Below are 9,327 nucleotides of genomic sequence, written 5' to 3'. Positions count from 1 at the left end.
ATGTTTTACTGAAAAAAAGAATAAACTGATCAATTAAGAACAAAGAATGATCTAAGCAAACTGGATTAACATATGATCACAGATATCAATTTCTATGACATCCAACATTACATACTTTCCCTTCTTTTTGAAACTGTCTTCCCTTGGCCTCCCAGAACCTGGATTCCAATCAATCCTCTAATCCTTTTTAATTCCTCTTGGTGATTTATCCTTTCACTCTCTGACACTCAGTGTTCGACAGGGTTTTATTCTTGCTTTGCTTTGCAGCCTGCATACTCTTCCTTAAGGATCTCAAATATCTACTTCCAGAATTCACCTGCCTTCCCAACTTCCAATTTGTATTCTGAGTAGGATATATATCATCTATTGATTGTAAGGTCGGATCTTAACAAACGGCACCGCGAAACAGAGGAGAGCTTCGTGAGCTTTATTAGGGAGCGCTCCCGGGCTAGGTTCACTGGTCCGAGAGAAAGGGGCCAGAGAAGTCGCGTCCAGTACTGGATGAGGGGGATTTTTATTGGGGTAAAAGCAGAAGGCGGCTTGCAAGGGGAGGGGGTGGTTTGCTATACAGGGTAATTCCTTATTTGGTGAGGATACAACAGGGCCAGGTGTTGGTTGGTCTGTTGTGGGACGTAAGCCCATTTTCCCTTCCCGTCAGCCCCATTGTTTTCTGGGCAGGAAGTTAGAGTCTCTTGTTGATTCCCAGAATAGATGAGGTCATTATGTCCCGATGCCTCTCCTACCTCATACTGGTCGATGTTTTCTCTTACCCCCCGGGCCTGCTTTCACCCGGGCCAACGGACCTTACATTGATGAAGTCTAGAAATGTTTACGAAAACAATTTATTGGAATGCAATATAAAATTCAACTAAAAATAAGTTTAAAAAAGTTTTACCAGCATCAAGGAACAAAATTTGGAATCCAAGACTTTGTGATTAAACCTTATTGACCTGTTCTAAGAATTTTTAAAATTCAAGAATAAGAACCGGAGAAAACTAACATGGTTATTATTAGCAGAAGGAGAGAGGAACTCAAGGATGGGGGTCCCTGTCACTGAAGTGATCAGGACCAAAGAGCATCAAAATATACACCCTGTGTAAACATGGAATTTTCTGTCTGTTCACTGCTCTAAACTTGGCACCTATAATCATGGTAGCCTATAGTAGTTGTTTAATCAATATTTTCTCAACGAATGAATAAATACAGTGCTGGAACGGAGGACTATTACTGACAGTGTGTATGATGGATATTCTAGCAAACTTTTTTATTAAATTCCATTTTCTTTAAAATGTATTCAGTTTTTAGAAATGGCAAGTTTGGGAATGAACTTGTCCAGTGTGTTATTCTTCCTTCCTCTAACTGAACATAACCATCAAATTCTATGACAACATCAAAAACCTTGTATATGACAAGTGTACATTTGAAAAAAGGGTTGAATGATATATAACATGTGCTTTTACTTCTTGACTGGATCAGATTAGTATTGATTTGCTTTGTGTTTAAGGCAAAATGTTTTATGCCTCTTTGAATGTATTCTTTCCAGCTCATTTATTATTGATGGAGAACACAAAGTACCAATCATAATTTTCTTATTTCATGGATATCCTGTTATCAATGGCAATTCTGAGATTATCAGAGTAAAAATGAAGTGTGTAGAGAGGACCAGTTAATAGTAATGCCTAAGCGATGCTTGGGTGTAGATTTTAGATTTTGGAAAGCTTGCTTTTACAGATAAATGTGTTTTTTTAATTGTACTTATTATTAATTAAAATGTTGTCATTTGCCTTTTTTTTGAAACAGAAAATTTTGCTTTATCACAGTGTTATGATTGGCCTAGTTTGACCATATGCCTGTTCTCTAGTTAGGAAAAGATGGGGAACCTAATAGGCCCACTTGATTTTATCCAAAGGCAAAAGATAAGTTTCCCAAAGGACGTTGGGTACTAATAGAGGAAAGAATTATTTTTTGGTCTGGCTGTTTTCTTAAACAGCTGTTTTAATTATGTATTTTACATACAGTTGGAATTTCAGTTTCAGAGTACTAGGAAGCAGGAATTAAAGGAACAGAATGAGGATCTTTAGCCAAGTGATGAAAAGACTGAGAAGAGTTGGAGTTCATCAGTTTTAGTGATATCTCTTAACAATGTAAAGAATCCATGGTATTTACACTGCAAGATTACATCTTGTGTTTCTATAATACTGACAAAATATAACTGATACTTTGTAATATTACTTATATAATAAACAAAAATTTACCTACAATATTTTTTTAAAAAACATCAATATTGAAAACATATGGTCATATATTTTTGACATTGTGTAAAGTAACTCCATGCTGTATTTTGGTAAATTTGGTTTTTCTGAAAACATTACCAAAGACAAGCAACTATGGCATCCATATTACTAAAAATATTTACTTTCGTTTCAAACAAGTTTTTTTTATTTTACTGAAGTATAGTTGATTTACAATGTTGTGTTAACTTCTGGTGTACAGCAAAGTGATTCAGTTATACATATATATTTTTTTCATATTCTTTTCCATTATGGTTTATCACAGGATATTGAATATAGTTCCCCTTGCTATACAGTAGGACCTTGTTGTTTATCCATCCTATATATGATAGTATGCATCTGCTAATCCCAAACTCCAATCCTTCCCTCCCCCATGTCCCCCACCCCGGCAACCACAAGTCTGTTTTCTATGTCTGTGAGTCTGTTTCTGTTTCGTAGGTATGTTCATTTGTGTCATACTTTAGATTCCACATAAAACTGATGTCATATAGTATTTGTCTTTCTTTTTCTGACTTACTTCATTTAGTATAATAATCTCTATGTCCATCCATGTTGCTGCAAATGGCATTATCTGATTCTTTTTTATGACTAATATTCTACTGTATGTATATGTATGTGTGTGTGTATACACACACACACACACACACACACACACACACACACCCCACATCTTCTTTATCCATTCATCTGTCGATAGACATTTAGGTTGTTTCCATGTCTTGGCTATTGTAAATAGTGCTACTATGAACATACAGGTTCATGTATCTTTTTGAATTATAGTTTTGTCTGGATACATGCCCAGGAGTGGGACTGCTGGATCATATGGTGACTCTATTTTTAGTTTTTTGAGAAACTTCCATACTGTTCTCCATAGTGGCTGTATCAATTTACATTCCCACCAACAGTGTAGAGGGTTTCCTGTTCTCCATGCTCTCTCCAGCATTTATTGTTAAATGAGGTGTTTTTTTTTTTGAGAGAAAAGTAAGATTTTAATTTTCTTGTTTTTTTTTTTTGAAGTTACCTGTAGGAGGAAAACTTTGAACTCAGTGGCATCCAGTGTGTATGTTGAAGGGGAAAGTGGGACTATGTTAGGGAAAAAAACCTGTCCTGTTGTATTTCCTTAGGCCATTAGAAGCATAGCAACAATTACTTTGAGTTTTACAAATCCCTGGGCTAATTCTTTATTCATCTGCTTGTGAAATTAGCTCTATAAACAGTAAATGAATGAATGAAAATTAAATTAATAAATGTAGAAATTAAAATACAAACTAATAACCTTTATAAAATAAACAATGATTACTTCAATGAGGAATGACATTAATACATATGCATTGATATTAGAAAAACCTTAATTTTCACAATGCTTACTCTTTTAAAATTTATTTAAATGTTTTTTAAAAATTTACAATTATATATTTTGATATACAGAAAATAATATAACCTGTGCTAGACTACAAAATTGGCTGCAAAGACTTGCCTTCCCAAGAAGAGGTAGATTTTCTGCCCTTGACTCTGTATTGGCTACACAGCTTTATTTGGCCAACCAGACATTAATGAGCATATCATAGGCAGATACTTGAAAAATGCTTGTAAATTGGTGTTTATTCTTTTGTGACTCTTGGAAGTCTTCCAGCACTGTGTAAAACACCCCTGGATAGCCTGAGAGAGAATAAGTGATTCTTCTGAGCAAAGACACAAGAAGTCTCCACCCCTCCAACCATGACCCTAACCCCTGCTGTCCTGGTAGCTACTGTAGGTTCAAGTGTAAGACCAGGTGAACCAGAAGAACTGCCTAGCTGAGGTAAAGAGCCATTGTTTTAATCCATCAAGTGTGAAGTGCAATCAGCCCTCTGTATTCATGAATGTGGAGGGCCAACTGTACTATGCCATTTATATAAGGACTTCAGCATCTTCAGATTTCGGTATCCAGGGTGTTCCTGGAAACAAATCCCGCCCCGCCCCCATCCCCCCACCCAAAATATTGAGCGATGACTGTAGTTTGTTACATAGCACTAGATAACTGATACATAAATTAGAAACAGAGTGTTCCCATAACAGGAACAGAAAACTTGTGGTACTGAATGAAGGAACAATGGAAAATATTAAAGATGCTGTTAGCCTTTTCACTCTCCTGGGCTCCCTCCTGTGTTCCTTTCAGACTTGATAAGGATCCCATCTGTTAACTTTGGGACTGTAGTATACAAGGTTTCAAAAGCAGTGTGTTGCATTGCGGACACTTTCTGTCACTGGTATTCCATGTGGGTAAGAGAGAAGGGACAATTTGTCACTTCCAGTTACCTCCTGACAAGGACAAAACTACTGTAGTACACATCCTACCAACTGACATTCTTTTCTAAACTCTTCTGATAAAAAGCAATTGTAAATCATGACTGTTTAGTACTTTTAGAAACTATATCTTTTATTTACCATTGAATTGGTTTCTTGGTCACACAAAGGAATTGAGATCATCAAGGGGCACTGAGGAAATTCATAAAAGAAAAACCAAGTTCTCCTACTTTATATTTTGCTTTGAATTTGTCCACGGGCTATTTAGTAGATACTGAAGATTACCTTGTGCACAACTTGGGAATTTTGGGAGTGAACTTGGGTTTGTTACTTAAAACTTTCTAAACCTCCTTGTTTCTCAACCATAAAATACATCCATTAAAAAATCACTTTATAATGTTTCTGTGAATATTAAATGAGATAAAGTATATAAAGTATTTCCTGAATAACTTATACTGTCATATGAATTTCGATGATGATGATATCAGTGGATATGTCAACACCTGAGGTAAAGTATACATGCTGTAATTGTCTTAATTCCCACATATAATGTGTGATCATGTTAGTCAATAAATTTCCATAATTGGGGGAGAAAAAGGTGCTATTAACAAAGCCTGGAAAAATATTAAGCAAACTTTGTGGATGCTGAAATTTGTCAAGTAAATGGCAGGATGGAAAAAAAGGTCAAAACTGTCAGCGACAATAACTTGGAGACAGAAATGAACTAATGAACTTGTCATTGGCAACATGATTTCCAAGCAGAATGTTGAACATGTCTATTGTTTTCTTTTATCTGCCTAAAATAAATAGGCTCCAGGAAGAGAGAGATGAGCTAAAGAAAGAATGATTCAGTTTGCCAGAAGAATTTAGAGGGAAAGTAAATGGGCCAGAAAGTGATAAACTGGAAAATGAAACTGTTTGTCTTCAGCTAAGGGCAGATTCTTAAAATAAATAAAAAACTGGAAGATGAAAACCAAAGAATTGCCAATGAAACTTTGCATCAGGGTCACGATGATCAAAGCAGGGTCATGGCATCAGATCAAATCTAGGGTGTTGGCTTTAGACCCTTTGTTAAGACCTCTAAAGATTTAAGTAGTTGTATGTGTTCAAAATAGAGAAAAGTCTGTCTGGAAAACAATTAGTGATGTGGCTTTTATGAAGCGCAATGGTCTATTATCTGATACACAGATAGCCTATAAAGATTTTTAAAGGCAGTTATGTCAGTTAAAAGGATCCCATCTTGAAACAAAGGGACCAAGAAAATTGCATAAAAGCCTCTGGGCCTTTTATTTTCTATGGACAGAAAACAGGTTGAGTAATCTTCTCAGCTTTTCACAGAGAAAAGGTAGAATTTCTCAAAGGATGAAGCCAAGAACCTGGTATGAGGAGTTAAGAGCCAGGTATGGAGAAGAACAGGAAAATAGATATTCTTATGGTAATAGTAGAGATTCAGTTGTGAACTGGGAGCCAATTCCAGGGAAATGACTAGGTCCTGTCCCCAGGGTAAGAGAACCTGGCAATGTTTACCCATGAGTAATTTATAATAGCTATGGACCAGTGACTGCTATGTACCTCTCATACATCCTCCCTGTGAATGGGTGTCAACTGCAGTTATGTTGCCCCTCTTTCATCATTGTATCATGTGCATGTGTGTGTGTGGGACAGATAGCAGATAACTTGCCTTTTTAGTTCATAGGGCCATGAATTAAGAGAACCACCAGAGGGACATCATCTGTATTCCCATTAATAGAGACCGTGAGATCCTTTACTTCAAGCTTGATGTGCAATTCAGTGAGATTCTGGAGGATCCTGGGGTAGAAATGAACATATTTCAGGCAGGAGGAATGTGAACAGTTGTGATCAGGAGAATTGTGGTGTTTTTGCAGAAATGATGACAATAGTTTGAGCTCCTTCCATCAATAGATGGAATCTATTTACCCACGTTCACCTCTTGAATCTGGATTAGCCATGTGCCAAAGGCTCTTTAGCAAGTATGATGCAAGTAGAACCTTGAAAGATGCTTGCACACTGGATTTTACCTCTTGTGGTTTTTGAATCCGTCCTTCCACTTTTTTTTTTTTGGCGGTACGCGGGCCTCTCACTGCTGTGGCCTCTCCCGTTGCGGAGCACAGGCTCCGGACGCGCAGGCTCAGCGGCCATGGCTCACGGGCCCAGCCGCTCCGTGGCATGTGGGATCCTCCCGGACCGGGGCACAAACCTGTGTCCCCTGCATCGGCAGGTGGACTCTCAACCACTGCACCACCAGGGAACCCCCTCCTTCCACTTTTTGAACAAGCCTGGTGTAGCCTCCTGGCAGACAAAGCTGCCCTAGATAAGGGCCTCCCTATAGCGACCAGACCCATGAAGGTCTGGCAGTTGACTACAAACACAAGTGAGCCCAGGAGAGACTTAGCAGTGGAACCCATCAGTTAAACTCATCCATAAAATCAAGAGCTTAAATAAATGGTGTGTTTTGAGCAAAAAAAAAGTTTTGGAGTGGTATGTTATACAGCAAAAGCTAACTGTTCAGCATCATCCTGGATTTAAAATTGCTGACATTTTGTTATATTTTCCTCCAATTTTTTTTGTAAAAAAAAAAAAAAAAAATTACAAATTAATCTGAAGTGAGAATCCTCTCTTTCCTTCTCTACCCAGAAGTAACCACCATCGGGAAGTTAGCTTGTATCATTTTTCTGCATATAACATATTTAACCTTTTGCAAACAATACATAATATTTTATAGTTTTAACATGTTACAGAAATGAGATCCACAGCACTTTTATTTTCTCTATATTTTAATTTAGAAAAATGAGTATGGTTTGGAACTATAGTCATTCATTCATTCATTTTTTAACATTGATTGAAAGACAAATTCACAGGATATACAGTAGTTGATAGAAATCTTGAAAACAAAAATGTATGAAAACTGGTCTCACTGAACCAGTAGAATGATAGAGTAGCTAGGGTGACACCTTTTAAATATTAAGTCACTCTTCTGTTGGTGAAATCATGTAGTTTCTATTCATCTAATCTTATCTTGGTGTCTGCTTGGTGGAGTATCCAGACTATCATAGGGCATTCCCTGATAATTTTCAGTAAAACTTTACCCCATCCTTCTAGTTTCCCTAGCCAGCTTCATTTTTCTTATTAATACCTATCCTCTTATCTATTTTCTGATCCTTGAAGGCAGAGAACTTACCCATTTCTTTAGTTTCTATAATGCATCATCTGTATTAGTTCCTTTTATGTGGTTGGCTAGAGATATCTGTTGAATGAATGAAAGCATATGGAAAGAGGCCTAAAGCAGCTGTGGATTCTGCCTATCCTGAAACACAGTGATGACGACAGCAGATTCTGTGTTGCTAAACAGCCCTGTTGCTAAATGACAAAAAAACATTTTAAGCATGTTATGAGAATCTATTGCTTATCTAGTAATGGTTGAATAATAATTTAAAACTTTGAGCTGTTAAATTATTTTTTAAACTCTCTAAGCAGTCTATGCACAAAAGAGCCTTGGTATTTTTGATACCCACTAAAGTGGTGTAAATAGTAAACACTGAATCCTCAAAATGTTACTTTAATACACACTTCATTCCAAGGGACCACAATGATGAGTTAAGTCAATGTTTTGCCACTATGTGCCATGGAATACTCACATCCTTTTCCTAATGCTAATCAATTCTCTACTCACTGACTTCAAACTCACTCAAATGAGATGACCCATTTCAAATTCCCATTTTTTGTTTGTTTGTTTGTTTTTTCGGAGTGCGGGATGCCTGTAACTTCCTCCGATGTAAATTACTGTATTGGTCATCCTCCCTACACTATGTCAGTAGATTCCACTCTCACAAGTTTAAACAGGAAGATTTATCAAGAAATATTAATAAGCTTCAAGGAACAATTCTCAGACCACAACACAGAACTCTGTGGTTGAGCAACTAAAGCTCTGATACCCCCAGTACTTCCATCACAATTAGAAAAGGACTGTCATAATAATTTATCTTACTTTATTAGTTTTTAAACTGTTTTGTTACTCAAAAAAGCTTTATTTTTAAATTTAGGTTTATGATTCTGTGCTCATGCCTTCATCACTTTGACAATGTTTCTGTTCCTCACTAAGGAAAACACACTTGATCCTGTCATGGACTTATTTTGCACATATGCATCCAAAGTAGGCCTCACTGACATGTTTTTTTTGTTTATTTTAAACTACCTCATAAGAATTTCAGTTCTCACGACATGAAGCCCTTAAAGTCAGCCTGTGCACAGCCCACATGTGTTCGTGCTTTCCCAAACTTCCTGTTGGAAAGGTAAACAATTCTATTACCAGAGGTTCAGGACAGCCTAGGTTTGTTAGAGGCTATATTGTCAGGTAACTTACAATAGTACATCAAACACTGGACCATTCTGAATGCCTTTAGGCATATCTCTGGAGGAACAAAGGGTCTCCATTATTGCCAACCTCATGAACTCACTTCCCTTGCTTCTATGTGCTCCAGTAAGTTGGGTGCCTTATACCTGGCTGTTTTTCTGACGTAACTTACATATGAATCAGGACTCACACAGGTGCATCAAGTTGGCAGAACCTAAGTCACATGTCTGCTAGCTAGCAGAAAAGGTGATTGGAAATGTAGGGTTTCAATTTGGGAAAGTAAGATTCACAATTTAGGGAGCTATTGAAATGTAGAAAAGGTGCTTGATAGCTTTTAGACAGCTCTTTGTGGCAGATTGCTGCTAAACTTAGTATCCA

The 9,327-nt window shown here is 37.1% G+C and overlaps 1 pseudogene; it reads right to left on the bottom strand.

Moving 5' to 3' along the window:
• Positions 1–5,683: 5,683 nt before the first annotated feature.
• On the bottom strand, positions 5,684–8,983 carry LOC113619272 (60S ribosomal protein L34 pseudogene; annotated as a pseudogene).
• Positions 8,984–9,327: the final 344 nt, after the last annotated feature.

Source organism: Aethalodelphis obliquidens, unplaced genomic scaffold, assembly GCF_003676395.1.
Source record: "Aethalodelphis obliquidens isolate GAN/ISIS:26980383/991018 unplaced genomic scaffold, ASM367639v1 scaffold6, whole genome shotgun sequence".
Classification (NCBI taxonomy): domain Eukaryota; kingdom Metazoa; phylum Chordata; class Mammalia; order Artiodactyla; family Delphinidae; genus Aethalodelphis; species Aethalodelphis obliquidens.
This window is presented reverse-complemented; position numbering and strand designations above follow the sequence as displayed.